At 46.8% G+C, this 21,353-nt stretch overlaps 2 long non-coding RNA genes across 2 annotated transcripts; both read left to right on the top strand.

Annotated features, from left to right (window-relative positions):
• The first annotated feature begins 3,023 nt into the window (after window positions 1-3,023).
• On the top strand, window positions 3,024-14,132 carry LOC135396066 (uncharacterized). Its single transcript, XR_010423280.1, has 4 exons — window positions 3,024-3,065; window positions 8,629-8,732; window positions 10,558-10,648; window positions 14,080-14,132. It is a non-coding gene; the product is annotated as an uncharacterized LOC135396066 (long non-coding RNA).
• Window positions 14,133-14,209: 77 nt separating this feature from the next.
• Window positions 14,210-21,119, top strand: LOC135396065 (uncharacterized). The gene is made up of 3 exons (XR_010423279.1): window positions 14,210-14,238; window positions 17,952-18,099; window positions 20,986-21,119. It is a non-coding gene; the product is annotated as an uncharacterized LOC135396065 (long non-coding RNA).
• The last annotated feature ends 234 nt before the right edge of the window (window positions 21,120-21,353 follow it).

The following is a 21,353-nucleotide window of genomic DNA, read 5'->3' as shown; positions in this document are numbered from 1 at the left end:
ACGGTGGCGAGTGCCCTGATTGGCCCGCACGTCGAAGTTCACGTGATTTAGAAAGACGACGGAACCCGAAGACGGGCGACCACGATGTCCCTAGCGTGATCCAAGTGTACGAACTCTGCCCTGACTCAAAAGGGATGAGGCGATCCTGATATCCCTGGCACTCGTCTTCCGGTGGCAACTGTCACGTGACCAAGCTCCGGAGCCGACCTAGCAATCTCCGAGCGGTAGGCCGTGTTGCCATAAAACGACCACCCGAATTCGCCACAAGTAGGACAGTGGAAACATTATTTCCTTTTATTTCTCCTAAGCGCCGCTGGGGTGTCTCTCTTCCCGATTCGGCGGTCGAATGGCGTACCAATTAACTCTGCTTAGAGCTGTACTTCCTGCAACTTACCTGAGAGGGTCCCGTGGGCAGAGGTGGGCACCCTCGCGAGGGCTTGTGAGGGTGAGGGCTCCCTCACCCTCACCTCACCCTCACTTCACGGAATTTGAGGTGAGGTGAGGAGCATCTTTTGGAGCAATGGTTGAGGTGAGGTGAGGTGAGGAAAAATCTTCCTAGAAGATGCTGAGGTGAGGTGAGGTGAGGAAATTTTTTCTCCAGAAAGGCTGAGGTGAGGTGGGATGAGATACATTTTCTGAAAAATTTTTGAGGTGAGGTGAGGTGAGGGAAATTTTGTTAAAATTTTCTGAGGTGAGGATTCCTTTTTCATGTGAGGTGAGGACTTTTTTTCGTGTGTCGAGAGAAAAAAAGGGAAAAATTGTCCGAAAATTTTTAGGTGATATGAGGCAAGTTGGCAAAAGGTAGTTGTTAGGGCTGTCTTCTTTACTTTATTTGTTTTTTCAGTGACTGTTGTAAACCGAACGACGCGAGTCGTTGCACTTCACTATCAATAATCGCTGCTTATTGGCTGGTCCTGAGTCCTGACGATAGGTCTCTGGCTGCACATCCCACAAAAAGTAGGGGCAATATGGGCACGACATTGGGTGCACTGATGACGTGACACTCATACGATTATGATTCACAAAGCTGCGATTCCATTCGACCACCACTGTAGCGCTCAACCTATCGGATGCCATGCGAAGGCGGTGAACGAGACAATTAGCAATGCACCTGCCATCCCGCCAGCTGATGGTGAGCGGCCATGATATAATGCGTAGGACATGATCCGTAAATAATTTTAGCTATCATCGCCATTCATCAGGTACTCACCGCAGTCGTGGCGCTTTCTGGCCTCTGTTGCGCCTGCGCCACAAACACCTACAGTCACAACCTACCGCTGAAGCAGAGAGTCGGGACCTGATGCTTTAGTCTCGATACTTGCTTTACCCTGCGTACTTTCGTCATTTAAAAAAGTGAGAAGCGTCGACCTTGAGCAGGGAGGGGCACCCTCCTAACTGCAAGTGAGGTGAGGGCGCCTTGAACTCCCTCATCTCACGGAATTTGAGGTGAGGTGAGGGAAATTTTTTTATGCAAGGCTGAGGTGAGGTGAGGAAATTTTTCTGATAATGTTTTGAGGTGAGGTGAGGCGAGGAAAATTTTCTGAATTTTTTTTAGGTGAGGTGAGGTGAGGGAACTTCTCCGCAAAAGTAGTTGAGGTGAGGTGAGGTGAGGACAAAGCTCCGTCCAGGAAAATCGAGGTGAGGGCAAAGACCGTGAGGAGTTCTGCCCGTGGGTCCCTGGCTGCTGCTCATCCGGTGCTCGAAATGTTCTACAGCGTGATGTATGCTGCCCGTTGACTTACACAGCTTCCTTTGTTCCCCCCTACTTACTAATAATTCCTCTCAGAGATGTAACATAGATGACTGATATAAAAATGAGAGCTGATGCACGAAATCTATATTAATGAAGCTTGAGCTTGGGTGGATAGAGACGACACGTCACACGTTGTGTACAAATGAGATCGCGTTCAAGAAGTGATATGAACGGAGAGATATTCCGAATATGAATTTTATTGGTATGCATGTTGCTGACGGGAGAAGCACTACCTTCGGAAGGTCATGGAGGTCCGCGTCATGAGTCACGGAAAAAGAGCATGGTGGGAGTGCTATGTTCTGTGGCTAGAACATATAGCGGGGCGGTGGAAAACACACAAACACAAGCGCCTTCTGAGGAGATTGACATTTCAGACGATACGTTGCTCTCATGCATTCATACTGTTTGCAAGCTTTTTCTATTTGTTGTTTCAGCCGGTTAATAGCGTGTTTTCTGAACGTCTGAACTGTATTAACAGAAAGCCTAAAAGAAAGGTAAAGGAGGAGGTCCTTTCTTTTAAAATCAAATCAAATCAAATCAGGAGGTCCTTTTTGCAACCTTTTTCGAGACCTGTGCTATGGGCGCTTTCCAGTATGATGACCTATACGCAGTGCATGGACCCCAGTTACTCGTATGGAAAATATCTCTCTGTTCAGATCGGATCACTTCTTGAACGCGATCGACATCAATAATACCTTTCCTTGGCAAACTTCACTTCTGAGTCAGTTGCAGGATTCGATTCTTGCATACCCAAGAACCGCTCACCCTTCCTCCACTGCCTGGCAAGCAGAGGAATCGTGTGCTTTCAAGTATCCCGCTTTCGGTGGTCCTGGGCGCTCGGATGAAAAGAGCATTTGGGGGATATGGGGTCACCTCCACCCGCGTGCCCAGATCAACCGAAAGCCCAGAAGCTCCGAATATTTCTTCGGAGGAAATGAGCTTTTGGTTGATTTGGGACGTCGGTGGAAATGGGCGTGTGGAGGATAGGAGCTGCTACTTGCGCAGCCAGTGGTGGAGAGGGGGGGGGGGGGGGGGTATACATTTATTAGAAGGAACGGAGGAGAGCTAAATTGTTGTACCTGCACATAACTTTAACTCCATTCTCGTATCTCACATCTAACGTTTTCGCGTGTAATGGGGTAGTGTACTGCACTCCAGTGGTGATTCACCCCAGGTAATAGTCACGATTTATTTGTAGTTGTTTGCAAACGCATCCTTTTCCCGCGTCTTCTCGTTGATTAAACTGCCACTGTTTTCTGTTGTGTTTCAGATGAACAGTACGTGGCCCACAATTCAAATCATCTTTCTATCCGTAAGTACACATTATTTCGTTTCAGGTGTACGGCGCTTCTTGACTTCCGCAAAAATACTGAATGAGAACTTATTGACCTATTTATTTACGAAACTTATTAAATGCGACAGCATTTCTCTAACGCACTCTTGAGGCCTGGGTGTGGCCGCGTCGCGTTACGCTGGTTGGAGACGGAAAGGGGAACCCTCACTCTCCCCTGGTCGTGCCGTCTCGACTGAGAAGAAACGTGTCGGTGGACGTCCTGGCTCCGTAGGGAAATTTAGCAGATCGGAAGGTCTCTACTGGCGAATTCGGATGGTCATTTCATGGCAACACGGCTTAGCGCTTAGATGGAAATTCGTTCGCCAAAGAAAATTAACGTTAGCGGTGTGCCAACGAGAATGCCAGCAAACGGCGCGCAGCAAACCGGGTACCATTACTCTCCGGCCAGATGTTGGCGGAAGACGTGGGGGCTTCGCCTGCACGCCGATGTGCAGGCGAAGAGCTGCAGCGTCGGGACGCACAATGTGCCATTGTCATTGTAGCCGGTGACTTCTCGGGGGAAGTGTCGTAGTGAAGCTGACCATCACAGTGCCATTGAAATCATTACGAGAGAGACTATAAAAAAGTTCGGAGAGAGAAAGAAATGGGGGAGAGCAAAGGACTTGTAGTAAGGCGATACCTCATCCCGACGTCGAAATCTAGGAGGCGTCGTGATCGGTATGGTGGATGCGGCCACGGCCTTTCAACACGTGGACGCCAGTGCGATTCGCCATCTCGGTATCCAAGTCAAGTCGTACTATCTACCGCTGGGCTCCGTGTGCCATGCCGTGTGCGATGTGTATCTGATTTGTCAACTATCATGATATATATATATAGGCTATATATAGGCGACTGCAGGGGGTGGGGGCATGGGGTATCGAGCTTCCCCTGCTACCCCCTGGAAATCGATCTATCTGGCAACCAAAACCTAATTTTTTCGTCCGAGAAGTGCTTAGATATGCATTAAACGAATTTCATAGATCAGCGCTGCTTCCGCGGCCGCAGAAGCTCCAGCGGCGTGACGTCACTCCCTAAGCGGAGGAGTGAGAGTGTGGCGCTCAGAGGAGGAAAGGCGCCCCGTAACTCGGTAGCTGTGTTTACATGCACGGATATGTCGACTGAAGGCTCTAGTTGACTGATCGTTAATGTCGACTGGTGACAGTTTACATGGCTGCCGACTAAGGCGCAACAGAGCTCTACATGGTTCAGTAGACTGATCCTTGACTGAAGCGCCACCCTCATCTTTGAATTGTAACCTTCAAATTTAGATCCGTTACACACAATTTTGTTTCCATTGCGTGAGTTCATTTACTTCTAATACTTTTGCAGCATTTCGGCACGTCATTCTTTTCGTAATGAAATTGCTGTCACTTGTATTCCTTTGAATGTACTGCGTGGAAATCTGCGCCGCCAGCTATTCTTCTTCATCCTGCATCTTTGGCCGTCATCCGGCAGTGACGTATGGGAAGTGGCTGGATAAGTTGACGGACGCGCTTTTTAGATGTCGGAGCTCAGTCGACATTTGTCGTCTGAACTACTCAAGCCGAGCGACTTATCTTTGCTGTGTCGACTCTCTTTTAACTCCATATACCGGGTGGTTCAGTTAAATACCCGGGTTGAATAATTCGCGAACGGGTGCATCGACTAATCGACGAACTTTCTTTGTTCCAAGTATCTGTCCGATACTACCTACAAGCTGCGCACCGTGTGAATGAGTGGGAGGCGCTCATTATTTAAATAAAAATTCGAATGAGTTTCGTAAAATAAACGTGACTTCTAAAGCAGGACGCTGTCAGAATTAGAATGGGTACTACCCCTTTTGAGACCTTCAGTGAACAATTTTTAGACAAAAATCTGCCATCGAAGCAGGTCATTTGTTGCAGTAATTAATTGGTTTCGGTTTACATATTTTTGTCGCGGCTGGTCGCAGTGAAGCGCAAAAAGGACACCCTTCCACTCCCTTATCCACCAATGAAATACGTCCTTTTGTGCTTCACCGCGACCAGCCGCGACAAAGTATGTAAACCGAATGAAAATAAAAAAATTAAAAATGCCTTCTGTACATGATGAAGCCTGGTGTAGATATTAAAGCTTGAAACACATGAAAGCTGGCTTCAGTGCCATTGCTTTGAGTATTCTACGTGCTTTTCATGCTTGGCTACAACGCGTTCTTCGTAATCTGTGCAGCCTCGTCTTCCTGTCATGATGGGAAGCCACCGCTAAGGACACAAACCGGCTCCCAGTCGAAAGTAGTCCGATGCAGTATATTGTGCAAAAACGCGCGCTTCGGGGGCGTTGCAAAACAGTGAGGAGCATTACATCTCTGCTTACATGTGTCGACGAAGAAAGTTTTGTGTGGGCGGGGGTTAGACGGGAGTATATGGCTTCCGGATAAATCATAGCAAAGCACAGAGGTGGACAAATGCCCTCATGATTTTTGCCCTCACCTCATTTTTATAAGTCAGGTTTCTCCTCATCTCAGGCTTCCTTTAAGAATTTTCTTCACCTCGCCAAACTCGATCTTTTCCTTAAAAAAATTGTCATCTCACCTCAGTCATTTTTGCCGAAAATTTTCCTCATCTCGCCCCGCATCAATCTCGTTCCGTAAGGTTTCCTCAGCTCATCTAACCTCAATACCTTTCTGCAAAATTTCCTGACCTGAATCCCTTTTCTAAAAAATTTCCTCATCTCAGCCTTTTTCCTGCCAAGTTTCTCCTCACCTCAATCTTTCTTACCGAAAATTTTCCTCACCTCGCCTCACCTCCATTCTTGTTCTATAAGTTTTCCTCTGCTCACCTTACCTCAATCCCTTTTCCGAAAAATTGCTCACCTCAACCTTCACCCTGTAAGTTTCTCCTCGCCTTACCTCAATCTTTTTCTGTCAGTTCCTCAGCTCACCGCAGCTCAATCCCTTTTCCAAAAAAATTCTTCATCTATAGGGATCGGCCAACCGAATCCGCGGATCCTCGAATCCTAGGCAGGGATTCGAGATCCAGGAATCCGAATCCCAGTGCCCAAAACGCCGAATCGAATCTTTTTGAATCCACCAACAACATTTGTTGTTTGTTTTTAAAATTGGCGCCTCCAGTGTCCGCCAAAACCACAGCATCAAGCTCCGTCATTACAAGTTTACAAGTAACGTGGTTTTGCTTTTCATTCTTTCTTAGTTTTATGGAAAGAATTCAGACCCGAGAGTTTATGTATTTCCTGTAGTCGATGAACAATATGTTTTCACGGGTATGTTTTCTAAAAAGTGAACAATTATTTAGTTTGTTTTTCATTAAATACAGATACCAAATTCTGCTTCAAAACACTTTTCAGTGGAAGTGTTTTCCCCCCTGGCTTTTTAGACTCTTTTTTTTTAAAAAAAAAGGATTCGTAAGATTCGTGAATTCGCAGAACATTCCTTGAATTCGGATTCGGGAAATTTTGGGTTCGTCCGATCTCTGATCGTCTCACCTGAAGCTCTGATTGAAAACCTACTCACTTCAACCCGTTTGCTGGAAATTTGTCCTCACCATACCTGAATCTTTCTTTCTGGAAATTTCCGTAATCTCACCTCAATGCCTGTGAGGTGAGGGTGTGGACGTGCTCACCCTTATCTGCTATGGCGGGCAGACCACCTTCTGGTGACGCATACGTTACAGGCCATACCTTCCTTGTGTGATGCTGAACAACACCCTTATACGCTACTAAGATCCAGGAGCTGTTCAACAAAAAATCTCCTACCGGCCTCGACAGATCCTCACTGCGAGCGCTCGCCGAATCTTTATTGTCTCTTAATTTAATGTGAGCACGCCTTGACGGCTGTGCCGGCCAAGCACGGCCGGAGTCTCCTGCTCACGCTTTTCCGCCTTGTGTATACTGGGTGTCCGGTGAGAAAGTGTCATTAAATTTCTAAAAATAGGTTTCACTCCAGAAAATTATGAAACTACTTGGAATACACACACACAGACTTTTGCCACAGATTCAGGCCGTTTGCATTCGCGTCACATTTGCTCCGTGTGAGGTGCGCTTCCTGATATTTACGTTTGCGGAACATTTCGTTCCATCCAAATACCCTCCCTCCTATGCGAACAAGGGCATAATCACGCCTTCCACTCTTATCAACGTGCATGCCATCAGTCCCTGGCCACTGATAATGTCGGTTACCGCGGTAATGCCCACGATCGGGTGTGGCTGTTTCCACTTTCTCTCGATAAAGGCAGAGCAAGCATTTACGCAAACGCAAATTTCATGGAGCACGCCTTGCCAAGTGACGGTTTTGCGGCTGTCGAATTTTTGTAGAAATCTTCTGAAATAAAACTGTGATTTCGGTTGGAATAGTGTGCTATGGCCATTGGCTTCCGAATTCATCAAGAAAAACGTTACCTCTGCTTGGCTAATTTTAGAGTTCAATTAGCAAAATTAGCGTAATTAATGCGTGACGCGAATGCAAACGGCCTGAACCTGTGGCAAAAGTCTGTGTGTGTGTATTCCAAGTAGTTTCATAATTTTCTGAAGTTAAACCTATTTTTAGAAATTTAATGACACTTTCTCACCGGACACCCTCTATAAAAGTCGCTCGCTTTGAACCAAAAAAAACTCTGAATGCAGAAACTTTCAAAAATAATTATTTATTGACACATAAATAGCAGTCGTGTTTACTTACCTTTCTTTTGTTTCTTTTTTTTTTGTGCGCGAACTGAATCTACTAGCAGAATTGATATTGTGCATTACGAAAGCGCCTGTTCGGAGGAGCTATGATGCGGAACGTGAGCGCCGCGGCACGCCCAGAAAAGATTCGAGGAATTATGGACCACGCTTTCTCAACGATGCCCCAGCGGAGTTCGCTCTCCTTACTTCCCCTCTGTAAATCTAAATAAGCCTCTCTATCTTGGCATAAAAGAGCCTTACACCTCCGTGGTTCCGTGACACCAGGTGGCACAGGCTGGCTCCTCGGCCCCTTGACTCTTTTATCTCAATGGCATAACCTGCCTACTGATGAGCGGGTGGGCATGTTCCATGGACACAGCACAGAACAGGTCGCGTCCCATCGGGCATTTTTTTCTGCTCCCGTTCCAACAACCCGAGCCAGAAGTGCTCCTAGTGCACAGAGCCTGTGGCGCCCAAGAGATTGCCTAGTGAATTCATGTGCTGAGTGCCCTAGAGAGGATCCTGCGTGGAATGTGAACCTCCGGAGCGCCCCGCTCTCATTCGTGGATCGAAAACGTCACCCGGAATCGCAATATGTGATTCGCTGTTTAATCTCCGTTGTGCGATATTGTGAGTACCTACATGCTCCATCATTCATCTTCCCCCTCTCTCTCACAAAACTGCTTGGTCCCTGGCCACATCCAACCCACCAACGCTCTGCCCTCAAAGCTCTCTTCACCTTTCTGTATACCATAGGAGTTCGATCCTTATTGTGAAGGGGCTCATTATTTAATTCCCCACATCACCACCATCAATGAGGTAGAGTATTGCCCCTGGCGATGAAACTCCTCATTCATCATCTTGCAATAAAGTTGTTGTTGTTATCTGCCCTTCTGATTTATTGCAGTGGCCACCTTACGGTACAGTAGTTACAAAGGCAGGAGGGAAGCTCAGCATGGGTGGACCTATTGGGAATATCCTAGACGAGCTCTCCATCCATATGAATTTCGAGTAAGTGTTCATGAGACCTATACCGGGTGTTTCACGAAAGCCCTCGAGTTGAATAGCTCAGAAACGACTGACGCAACTGAATAACTTTCTGTGTTTTAAACATCCTTTAGACATCGGTCAAGCACTGGGCAGTGAGCGGCTCACTTGCATAATCCCCAAGGCTTATCGTTTAAAGTTTACTTCAGACGCTTTCGACAACTGCGCGTTACAGATCGGGGCCTTCAGCGGAATATATTAAAAAAAAAAAAAAAACTCTCACGGAGAATTCCGCGGGTCGTTCTAGAGTAGAAAGAGTTATACTGGATCAAGCGTGTATGTTACTCAGAGGCGCCTTGCTCGCCAAGTCATCACAACGCCGCTTCGTAACGCCATTCGTCGTCGTCACCACCGACTCTTATTGTTTCATTTCCCTCACACCACATGTGCATAGCTGCGGAACGTTCGCGTTCTTAGCGCAGCACACGCTATTGAAAACTCGAAATGCACTAAAGTGTCATACGTGGCGTACCGCTTCCCGTAGGCCCACGAAGTTTTGAAGATTGGTTCAAAATGATCCCGTCTCTCGCATATTTGACTGCCATTGATATCCTTCGCTGATTGGCAACGCCATGTGGTTTATGTAACATTCACAGAATCATTGGCGTCCCGAGCTTCACAACCACGGAATAGTCGCAAACGATACAGAACTTATTGATCTTTCAACAGTTCAATGTGCGACATTATTTGATCAACACCGCCTATCTCAGAGTCGCGTTGCTCCATGCGCTTGAAACTTTACTCATAGGTGGGTCTGCATGACCACTTCATTGCACGTGAGAATTGTACGGATTGGTGTTTGCATTGAAGAGAGAAAAAAAATCGGTTACTTCTGCCTGGGACTCACTGCAGGGATATATAAAAACCGTGACCGCTTCGACGCTGAACTTGATGGAGTATATCAGTCACGACTGGGGCGAGCGATCCATGTATTCCCATGTTGGCTATACATTGAAGAGCAGCCTTTGCATTTGAGTAAACGACGGAGGTCCGTGGATCGTCACACTATGTCATATGCAGAAACAACAGGATAGCATATAACTCAGCCGACGTTGATGATGTGTGGTGTGAGAGACGGTATCCATGCGACACATCATCCGTTGGGATAACAAACGCAGACGATGAACATTCATGACTGGTGGATCCGTCAGTGAAAACTGCAGTGTGCATCATATCCGCTGCTAGCTGTTAGAGAACTGATGTAGGCACTTGGTTTCTTTTGACGTTAAGACCAGGAATTGAGAGTGAGATCGATGGTAGTGGATGGTGCCTTTGATAATACCTCCGAGCTTAATCATGCCTGAGGAAAGTGCTGCTGAACGCATAAGAGAGCGCAGCGAACGGAAGGCTTTGGTACTGGACGAAACTACTATGGCCCCTACGGTCCCCCAAACCGGGCTGAGCGCGTTCGAGAGAATTGAGCAGGACAATCTGCTGCATAATCTGTTTTCACTGCTTCACCAATTTCGTCCCAGCATCCTCAAACACGGTGCGCCACTGCAGCTGTCGACAACCTCGTCTGCGAGATGATCTTCAGCTGTTTCAGAACTGTCAACTAGTAAATGCAACGTACCAGTCAAAGTGTCCAGCGAACGACAACAAACAATTTACGACAACGTTAATGAATAAGCGCCTTCAACGTCTGAACTCCAAGAACTTAACTGAAATTTATTTATTTCTATCCCGATTTTCTTAGCACGGAAATCCGTCTGTTTCGATGTGTTGTGATCTTCATGTTTTGGTTTTCTGGTATATTTTGACTCATGCACTTTGTATTGCATCTGTCCAGGTACGAAGGACGTCTACCTCACGACGGCCATGTCGGCATGCGCTTACCAAATGGGTCGTGGACGGGATGTGTCGGCTTCCTTCACCGTGGGGTACTTGCTAAGTTCCTCAAATGTCATTTTTTGAATTCATGTCAAACGTACTTGTTGTCTTCTCGTTTATCTACAAACAGGACTTTGATTTATTATGGCAAAAGGCGAAAGATCAGTACGCGGATTTGAAGGGACACCAGAGCATCAACCAATCTTCCAGGGTGGATTGATGTGAGGAGATGCGATAAACCAACTCGACCCGTTTCTGCCGGGTTCATGTAACAGCGGCCTTTGTCCGACTCACATGCCCTTTTTTTTTCTTTTTCTATCGCATCACATCACATGTTATGGCGAAAGAAAAACGCGCTCATGGATATGCGTATGTGCGAAGTGTGGGCAACGCGTCACAATGACGGTGATCGTAATATGAGAAAGAAAAAAATGGGGATGTGAGTCGGACAAAGGTCGCGGTTGCATGAACCCGGCGGAAACGGGTCGAGTTGACTTATCGCACCTCCTTACATCAATCCTCCGTAGAAGATTGATTGACACGGCTGATGGGAGAGGATTTGCTGCGACAAATCCGTTTCTGTCGCGTTCATGGAACCGCGGAGTCGGACTGGCTACCCCAGGACGCCTACACACGGTAAATACAAACAGAAGAACGGGTTAAACTAGTAGAGTGCAAGATGTAGTTCAGAAGTTTCGAACGAGTGAGTGTAAAATGTCATACAAGAAGTGGAAACACTGGGGGAGCACACACAGCCAACACCTCCTAGATAGCAGAAGGCCTGCGCGCTACATCACGCACGGTGGCCTGCGTGAGCTTTGTGAGCTGCTTCGAGCTTTTCTCGTCTTCGCTCTTTCATTGACGTCATAGCAGCATCAACAGTTCTAACAGCAGGCCTCCCTGTGCGACGTAGTGCGCAGGCCTTTTACTTTTGTTTATTCCGTGTTAGCGCCGCGAAGCAACTGTGGTTATGAGCGGCGTACAGATGTGGACAGATGGAGAGAGGACAGCGGGAAGGAGTGGGGTTTAATATGCACCCTGCGCCGACTTCAGGGGGAACTGCTTCGGCATTCGTCTGGAAAGCTTTTCGGAAAACCCAGGGAAAACCTCAGACAGCACAGCCGGCATTAGGATTCGAACCCACCACCTCTCAGTCTCCAGCACGACCTTGGCTACCACCAACGAGTGGGACGCCTTAACCCGCTCGGCCATGCCGCTGGTCAGGCCTAGGAGGTGTTGACACAGCACACAATGACGGTATTGCATTGCGTTTTGCATCACCCTTCTGTATCATGACTAGCCATGATAACAGACAGCCCCCGCTTGACGTACGAAGTGTGGCAACAGTTGAATACAAACGGATAACACAATACGAGCTAAAACTAACGAATTCCTGTGCTTCCCCGTTGTGGTTGCTGTAAGTTGAGAATACTTGTACTTCCGTGTTGAAACGGCAGGTGGGGTTTTGGTAATATACCAAAGGCAATGAAGTCTGATTTTGGTTTCGTGAAGCTTGAGCCGACTGGTTGCGTTCTCTGCTCGCGCGGCTCGCGGAGGCCGATAGAACATTCTGGCGACTTATTCACGATTGCGCAAGCCCAACCTTGGTGCTCTGAAACACTTCGAGCAGTCAAAGGTGCTGTCAATTCAAGTACAACTCTGGCACATCATGGCGCCGATAGGTGAAGCGTAAGCTTCCCGCTTCGCCGCGTCTCGTCTTCATTCTCTCTTTCGCAAAGCCATCTGGACAGAGCATGCTCTACTGGCAACATTGTGTCAAGAGCAGTCGAGGGGGGGGGGGGGCTCTCCTCAAGCTTTTTCTTTCTCCGTGGTGTGGATTTTGTCATTTTGTGAGACCCTGAAATAGCTCCGCGTTTCTAATATTTTTTTTAAAAGCATGATTCATGAGTATGAGCACTGTCATCGACAAGATTCAAAGTGCAGGCTACCTGGTGAAACATGACGAAAAGTAACCCCGAGACAGAGGAAACACACAGACAACCACAACAAATTCACGAAACCAAAAGTAGATCTAATCGATCTCCATAGAAAAGTCGATACTCAAAAATAATTTTCGTAATTTTTAAGGACACTTGGGCGACGAAGGAAAAAAAATATACAGTCCAGTCTGGTAGTAGGGAGAACAGAATACGTCCAGAGAATGAAGCACTCTTCTGAATAAAACTTTAATATTCACAAGCTTTCCTGCAGAACCTGAAGTTCATCATGTGAAAACAATTTTTTAAGGAATACAACTTACGCCTGCACATTACAAGTGAAAAAGAAACTGAGCTCTGTTTCCACATTTATTTGTTCTTCCATTTGAAATGTGTCATCGCATGAGTGCAGATAAGCAGTCATAGGTGCAGAACAATGCTACTTTACTTAGAAAGGTAGAAAGTCCGGCGAACCGGTGGGGAAATGCGAAAAGGAGGGCTCTTGACGAGAGCCACCAGAATTATGAAGAGACAGTGATCTTCTTCTGGGCACCGTCCTCATCATTGGCATGGTATTGAAAGGGTCAGGGATCACGTGTTTTAGGGTATACATAGGTATAGTATAGGTAAACAGCACCATCGCTAGGAAAACCCTATCCGATCCTATCTGCCCAGTTGTTGACCTAATGCCCATGAACCCTTAAAGTGCCACTGCGGACTAAATCTCGTGCCTTCAGAACCCTACCAAAGTTATGTTACTGAAATCTTCTTGTCTCACTTTACATTCCTGCAAAATATTTTGGCTGTACGTGATGCTAAAGCTAGAGAATTTTTATTTTTATTTTTGAGAACTGTGACGTCATGTTATGCCGCGACGCAGCGCCCGGCTCTCATCTGGCAACGTGGTTGCCCTTCGAGTCTTCCGGGGGGGATGACTTTTTGCACTCCGGTAGCGGAGCCCCACGTGACATACCATCCGACCGCTCCGACCTTGGAGGAAACACAAGAGGGAGAAGACATCTCTCCCATTTTCCCCTCTTTCGATCAGCCTCACATGACTTCTCCACCACGTGACCCTCCCCGAACGCTGGCGTCGTTGCTAGGTGACAAGTGCCCTCTCCAGAACATGATCTCATTGCAATTTGTGGGCTTATGATTACGTCACTCGCTCGTTGCGTCATCGAAACTTGGTGAGGCTCAGCAGATCTTAAAAAATATACAGAAATGCGCAGCATTCGTAAACAGGATTGAAATTAACGTGATTGATTGACGTGATTGATTGATTGATTAACGTGATTAACGTGAAGGATTGAAATTTCGCGTATAGAACCCTTGAGGCACCTTCTTTTCATGAACGCTTTTTTCTGAGTCCGGAGTGGCACTTTAAACACGTCACCCTTAACCCTTTAAATAGCATGCCAAGACGAGGACGGCGCAAGGAAGAAGAACAGTCTCTGTTTGAAGTATCGGCGCGGCTCTCGTCTTGATGAGACTCTTCCCACAACAATTCTCCTATACTATTGTGTCACTTTTAACTGCCGTAGGAAGTGGACATGGTTTTCTTGCCCATCATCCAGTCGTACGAACGTAGTACTGTGGGCAAATTTGGTCCTCCCATGCTCTACGTCCCTTTTGGAATCCTTTCGGCTTCTGGGGAGAGCGAGTCCAATGTCTTTGGATACATCCTGACGTTTGACTGGAAGGTGAGAGTCGCTCCTTCTCCACAAGACATATTCCTGAGCAAAGGGAACATAGAAAGAGGTAACAGTTCCTTGAGTTTGAGGAACACACAAGACGATGAGGTCAACACAAGACTCAAACCAGCACTGAAGCTTCAATGCAGAAGGTACAGTCAGAAGAAGTGAAAAACAGGGTGAGAGCCGGAGGAAGAGGAGAGCGGCATATCGGTCTCTCCGGCAAAGCTAGCAGCCGATGTAGTCAAAGGTAGGCAGAGATTTATAGAAACCGACTCGTTTTCCCCCAACTATTTTTTTTTACACTTCTTTCGTTTTGTTCATGTTGTGTGAGTGCCTCAGGACAGCCTCGGTTAACTGTGTTGGTTGTATTGCGAATACGTGGCAACTGAACGTAACTGAACTTAGCGTAATAAATTTCCTCCCTAATCTGGGCTCACCACCGGTGATGGCGTAACACGACACCGGTGTTACGCGTATGGGAGACAGATCAGCTAACAGTCAGAAAAGAAGAAACAAGAACCGTGGCTCGTACTGCCTGAAGGTGCAAATTAAACATAAAAAATAATAATGCTGAAAGTAGTAAAGTGAAATAAAAGTCCTGAAAGATAGCTGTAAATAAATCCCGTATAAAAAATAAAAATGAAAAGTTCAGTAGGACGAACTATAGGGGGTATAGGAAGGGAGTTGCCTCAGGACAGAAGCCGCCGATATTTCGAACAGAGACTGTTCTTCTTCTGGCCCAGAAGAAGAACAGTCTCTGTTCGAAATATCGGCGGCTTCTGTCCTGAGGCAACTCCCTTCCTACATTCTACCGGTTCGCTGGATTTCTACCCATCTATATAGGGGGTATAGGAAGTCAACGAGACCGGGGAAAATTAGCAGTCTCCCTGCTGATGCAACGAGTAGTAGTGCGAAAGCAATTGTGGAACTGCTACGAAAATGCGGGGATAATTTTAAATTGCGTGTAACAACAACAACTGTTTTGTTTGATGAATATGGGACAAATGTAGAGGCACAACTGCAACGAGTTATGATGTGATGCTAGAGAGGATAACGCGCTGTGGGGCTTGGCGTAAAGAAATACCTTTTTGGCGCACCATGAGTATCTCAAGTAGCACACATAACCACCTCACACCGTAGTTGCGCGATGTGTAAGTACCCGCGAGCCCGTACTTTATCCCTCAATGAGTTTGAAGGTCGCACAACACGGCAACCGTCCACCTTCTGCCTGCATATGCTTTTAGGGGGCCATAAACGAGCTTCTTGCGTGGGACCCGTGGACGGCATGCGACTACTGAACTATTCCCTCCTTATACAGCGGCCAGGATGACCTGTGCTCGTACCAGAGTTATATAATTGCATACTATTGCTGATATGCTTTACAGAATCGGTATGTTTCAGCATGTCAAGTTCGCAATTAACCTCGGTGGTGGTGGTGAAGATGAAAAACGGCTCTCCGTGGTTGGCCACGCTGAAAGCGGGGAGCGTCACGACTAAGACGCAGAAAACTACACTACACTATAGGCGTGATATAAGCCACGTTTCCTTTAGGAAGGCGACCAGAGCACCTTGTCGATTGTCGTGCCGTTGCGTGTGGCAAGTAGCTGAGCGAATGATGCACACCAGAATTTTTTGCCGCGTATTTCGAGAGTCATTTATTTTTGTGATCTGAAGCATTCACATGAAACCTGTTGGGATGGCGACAGGCCCACGCCACGATGAAGCATGACGTCGTTCACCGGCCTTGGCAGTCTGACTAGCAAGATGTAATATAACGTAGCATTCCACTGCCCGCAGCTCGTGATAACCTCACCTAGCAAACACGCACGGTGCGATGCTTCAATAGGCACTCCTAGCAGTGTTAGCGTGCTCTCCCCGGGTATCCGCACGGGCGACTTTATCTGGCGAGCTGTCGGCAAAGCAGAGCGAAGAGGAAAGCACGCGCCAACGAGATATCGCGGAAGAAATGCCAAGAGCATCCGAACGACGTCTGAAGTGACGGTGGAGAAGTTGGTCAAAACACGACGGAGGACGGCGCTGAACGAGCGCAGCTAGCAGACGCAGTGCCTCTTCGGAGAAATTCTGTGGAGCGCACACAGAATCTCTCGGCCATAGGTCGCCGAATTCATTCATGATGGCCTTTACCGACCTCATTCACTATCACGTCATGGGGAATGATGTGAGGTTGAATGAAGGGCTATGAGGTTTGGTGAGGGCTATGAGGTGAGGTGAGGTGAAGTTGAATGAAGGGCTATGAGGTGATGTGATGTTGAAGTTGAACGAAGGGCTATGATGTGATGTGATGTTGAAGTTGAATGAAGGGCTATGATATGGGTGATGTTGAGGTTGAATGAAGGGCTGTGATGTGATGTGTTGGTCATGAGGTTGAAGTTAGTGTGGTGGGCTTTGAAGGTAAAGTGAGTGTGCTACTTCCTGCGAATTTTGGGTTGAGTCATCCCCTTTGCTTTCGAAATGGGCACACTCAGACATATATCTCCGCGAGCTGAGAATGTAGCCCGTGCATTGATTGTGGGGTCTCCGATAATGTGGCGCATAATCGGATACGTGGAAGCTAAGTAACGTGTTTTCTTTCCGCGAGTATTTAATGTGGTTTTTAAATAAACACGCTCTCCTTCTCTATGTACGTCGTCAGCGACACTTCATTTCGAAACATGATCAGTGTGCAACGGGGAGTGTAATGGAAGCGCGCGTAATATATTTTTGTTCAGAGACATAATGCAACCGCGCGTGCCGATGGCCGACGACTAAAGGTTTGTGTTTGTGGGTGGGGTTGTCTAGCGACTTTTAACTTGTCTCTAAGGGTTAACATAGTTATGCTAAACCACTATGTGGGCTACTTCTTATAATGCGCATTTTTCGCCTGAGAACTGAAAGAAAATGTACGAGAGTTGCCGCGGTCCCCAGTCACTTCTGAGAGTCGTCTGCTGACGCCGGTGCACTAGCGCGCGCAAAAGCAGACGATTTTTGTATCCTATCACAGACTTTTAGCATTTATTCACTTATTTAGACACTATTTTTAGCATTTTTAATTTTTATATTTAGTTTGCCCCTTCAACCACAAATAGCTTTCAACTTCGCTTAGCTCAGACAACTTTGTACAACAGCCACGGTTCTCGTTTCTGACTACCAGCTGGTCTGTCTCCCATAAGTGTAACACCGGTGCCGTGTTACACCACCACCGTTGGGGAGGCCAAAGGTGGGAGGAAACTTATAACGTTACGTTCAGGTACGTTCAGTTGCCACGTACTCGCAGCACAACCAGCAGAATTATCCGAGGCTGCCCTGAGACATACACAAAACACGAACAAAGAGAAAGCAACGCGAAAAAATAGTTCGAGGAAAAAAGAGACGGTTTCTGTAACTCTCTGACTGCCTTTTGGCTGCTTCGGTTGGTAACCTTGCCGGAGACAACGATATCCCGGATTCCCCCCTCACCATGTTCGCTTCTTCTCACTGTACATTATAAATTAAAGCTTCAGTGCTTGTTTGAGTCTTGCGTTGTCCTCATCGTCCTATGTGTGCCTTAAAATCAAGGAATGTTACCTCTACGGTACACCAGCTCGCTTGCACCATTCTTTGTTCATCAAAGCCGACATTACCATGCAGTTTTGCAAAGAATCTGCGTATACTAAGAATTGCTTGCGGCGGTAATGACGGTGGACGCCTTCGCAAGATTTGCCCGTGTTGTACATTCACAGGTGTGGGCTTTGACGCTCAGTGCGATTCCGATCTTGGCCCTTCTCTTGGCACTGTCTGAGACGGTTTCTTCACACCTGGTATGGCAAAGGTTTCGGCGTTCGATGCATCTCTTCTGCTGGGAACTTTTCCGCAGTTTGCTCTATGAAAGTAAGTTCCTGCTTATGTACGCACTCATCCGCGTGTAATGATGGCTGGTTATAGGGCATTGTCTTTGACACACGTAGAGCTGGACGCCGAATCAACAGCAACAATTTGTGAGGGTGGGACAATAGGTACCCTTGAATGATTTAGTGATTGAAATTGAATATTCTGGGAAACAACCTATCATTTTTCTATGTAGTCCCCCCGCTTTTCAACGCAGGTGCGCCAACCTTTATTCCAGCAGAAAATAATTTTGGACGGGCGTGCAGCCAACTATTCTTTGTTGGATGCGAGGTCAGGCCGAATATGGTGGACGTGGAAGGCAATCAAACCGGAGATCGCAAATTGATTCATCGTCATGTTGGAGAACCTCCTTTCTGAGTAGTACACGTCGTTTTGCTCTTATAGTAGGCATCAGATGCATGACTAGCAGATCACAATATGTCTTGGCGTTCATTGTATGCACGCTTTGCTTGGCGTATAATGCTCAACAATAGTATATTCCTAATGATCTCGAAAAAGCGTCTGGAGGACTTTCCCCGGTGTCGCCTGACTTGGAAACTTGTTCGGTTTCCATGACGAGCGGTGATGCCCTTATGTCATTGTTCTTTTCGTTTCTGGTTGAAAGTAATACACATAGCTTTCATTAATGGTGACTGAGCGACTCAAAAATTCCTACCCCTCCACCGGATTGCGTCTCAGAAGCGCCATACAATACTTAAAAACGGCGCTCTTTCAATTCATATGTAACGCTCACTGGGAGCCCATCTTGCGGGCATCGTTACATACTGCAGCTTCTCCAGTAGGATTAGGGTTTCGGGTTTTCCAATTTATCAGAAAGAGTCCGAAAAACCGATAAATTTTAATGCAGGGGCCGAGTCGCGGGCTGCATTGATCCCAGACCACACATCGAGGGCCACACACAAAATTAGCTGGTAATTACCATAATATGTCCTAATATACCGTGCAATAAAGATATACACAAACAACACGAGCAGTGGAAACGAAGGTATACGCAGAATTCATTACTGAAACACGTGACACACAAAGAGAAATACATAAGCTTCCTTTCCAAATCGGGCACTAAAAATATAAAAAAACGATTCGTGAAAAATACGTAGTTCTTCACAAACGATTACGGCAATGTATCAGGAGCCCTGAAATTATATCCTATATTTGCACACTATGTTGTTGCATTTGCTCACAGTTTCCACTTGAAAAAAAAAAAAAAACAGAGAGAAACAGCTAGCTGACATCATTGACAATGAATGACTTCGTGTTTGCTTGCTTTAATATGTCACCTAAAAATTAAAACACAATGGTGTTTGTACACAACTGTCTCGTCTCTATCTTTTTTTTTTTTTTTTTTTAGTGTGTGAGAATTATATTAGATTAGAAGTAGGGGGGGAAAGAATTAAGATGAGCCTATTTTAACCCTCACATTACCAAACACTGAACGTAAGGGTACCGACATCACTGTTCCACAGGATTGATCCTCACCTCACATATCGAATACTTGTCAAGGACGCCCGGACCACTGGAATCCTTACTCCACCGATTTCGGCTGAACGTCCCCCACGGCCTCACGTTTCTATACACCGTATCGGGATAGTTCCGTCACCAGACTGCATCCAATGCGGAGTGCCAGAGGACAATGGACACATACTGCTCAGCTGCGAGCGATTCGTAGCAAGTTGTGAAGTTCTCCGGAATGCCTTGGTCGGACACGACAACGGCCCTCTTGACCTCAAGGAGGTACTCGGTGATTGGCCAGCAGCACACCGACATGTTTCGCACTCTGTGGTCTCCTTCCTTATAGGACTTTTGTGAAGCAAACCTCCTTTTAGACTCCTTGGTAGCCAGACCTCGCTACCATAAGCGTACTGGAGTAGCTGGCCCAGTGTAGAGTTTTGGGCCAACATCTCCATATTTTTCTTTTTTTTTTCACCAACCAACCAACCAACCGTGCAAACACTCACTTTGCCAAAGTGCAAAGTTGCTGGCATCGCCTGAAGATTGTAGCATCGTAACGCCGCTCATTGCACGAGCACGGACGGAGTTAGATGCTGCGATCTTCAGGCGATGCCACCAATGCGTCCCTGTTGCTGCGTCCGTAACATGTTAAGATTCATGAGCCACATGAAGGGCTCATATGAGTATATGTTCTGCCTAACATCGACAGGGGCAGCACTACGCCTTGCAAGGGTAAAAACAATGCCTGGAAATCTGGCTTTATTCCGAATTCCTCATTAAACTTTTTGATAGACTAGCTTCCTTTTGTTTGCTGGTCAAGGGCCTTCGAGCCACAGAATAAGTCATCGGGGGCCACCTGCGGCCCGTGCGTTTGAGACCCCTGTTTTAAAGGAACTGGGATCCATCCGAAAGGCTGCGCTTTTAGGGGTTAGGGACGTGTGGCAACCCATGGAAAAATGTAAGAGAGAATTGATATGTGTCCATGTCTTCCTGAACGAGGCCTTGAGTGACGCCGTGTCAGCATAGTGTTGTGGTGGTATAGCTGACTGGCAATCGACTCGTCAACTGGCGTCTTGTGGCGTGTGCATCTGGCAACTGTGTGTGCGTGGGAGGTTCTGTCTATAGTATATTTTGAAAGGATTGTTCCAAGCAAGCTTTTTTTGTGACAGTATTGCGGTTGAATGTTGTGACAGGTCCTGCGAATTCGAGTTTCGTTTTCTGCTGATGACATGTGATCACCTACGCCATTCACCCGTTGGCTCCTTTCGCGCCTTCATACATGCCTGTGCATTCAAATTGTGCTCTCTCCACTCTTCCGTGCTCGCGGCCTAGATACTTATGTGGATGTTTTTAAATATACAGATAATAATCATGTGCCAATAAAAGCCTGTTTTAGTTACAGTGTCGGGTGCTATGCAGGTTCGCCGATGCAGCACAGAGACGTATCGAGTCGCATCGTGTTCCTTTCATGGCTGTTGGCCTGCCTCGTAATAGCAAATTCCTTCGCGGGTCACCTTAAGTCCAGCATGGCCATCAAGACTGCCCCAGAGAAGATTGACAGCGTCCACGACGTCGTGTCCAGGACTCATCTTCGGCCTATTATTTGGAAAGGGTCCTTCTATGAATCATTGATATCGGTAATGAAGCCTGCTACATACTTTGTAGAGAGGTAGGAAATGAGATGAAAAGGTAGAGCCTCAGGACGAGAGACTGTTCCTCTTCTGGGCACCGTCCACATCATTCACATTGTATTTAAAGGGTAATATTTCAAGTTTAAGACATGTGAT

This window comes from Ornithodoros turicata, chromosome 5 (assembly GCF_037126465.1).
Source record: "Ornithodoros turicata isolate Travis chromosome 5, ASM3712646v1, whole genome shotgun sequence".
Classification (NCBI taxonomy): Eukaryota; Metazoa; Arthropoda; class Arachnida; order Ixodida; family Argasidae; genus Ornithodoros; species Ornithodoros turicata.
This window is presented reverse-complemented; position numbering and strand designations above follow the sequence as displayed.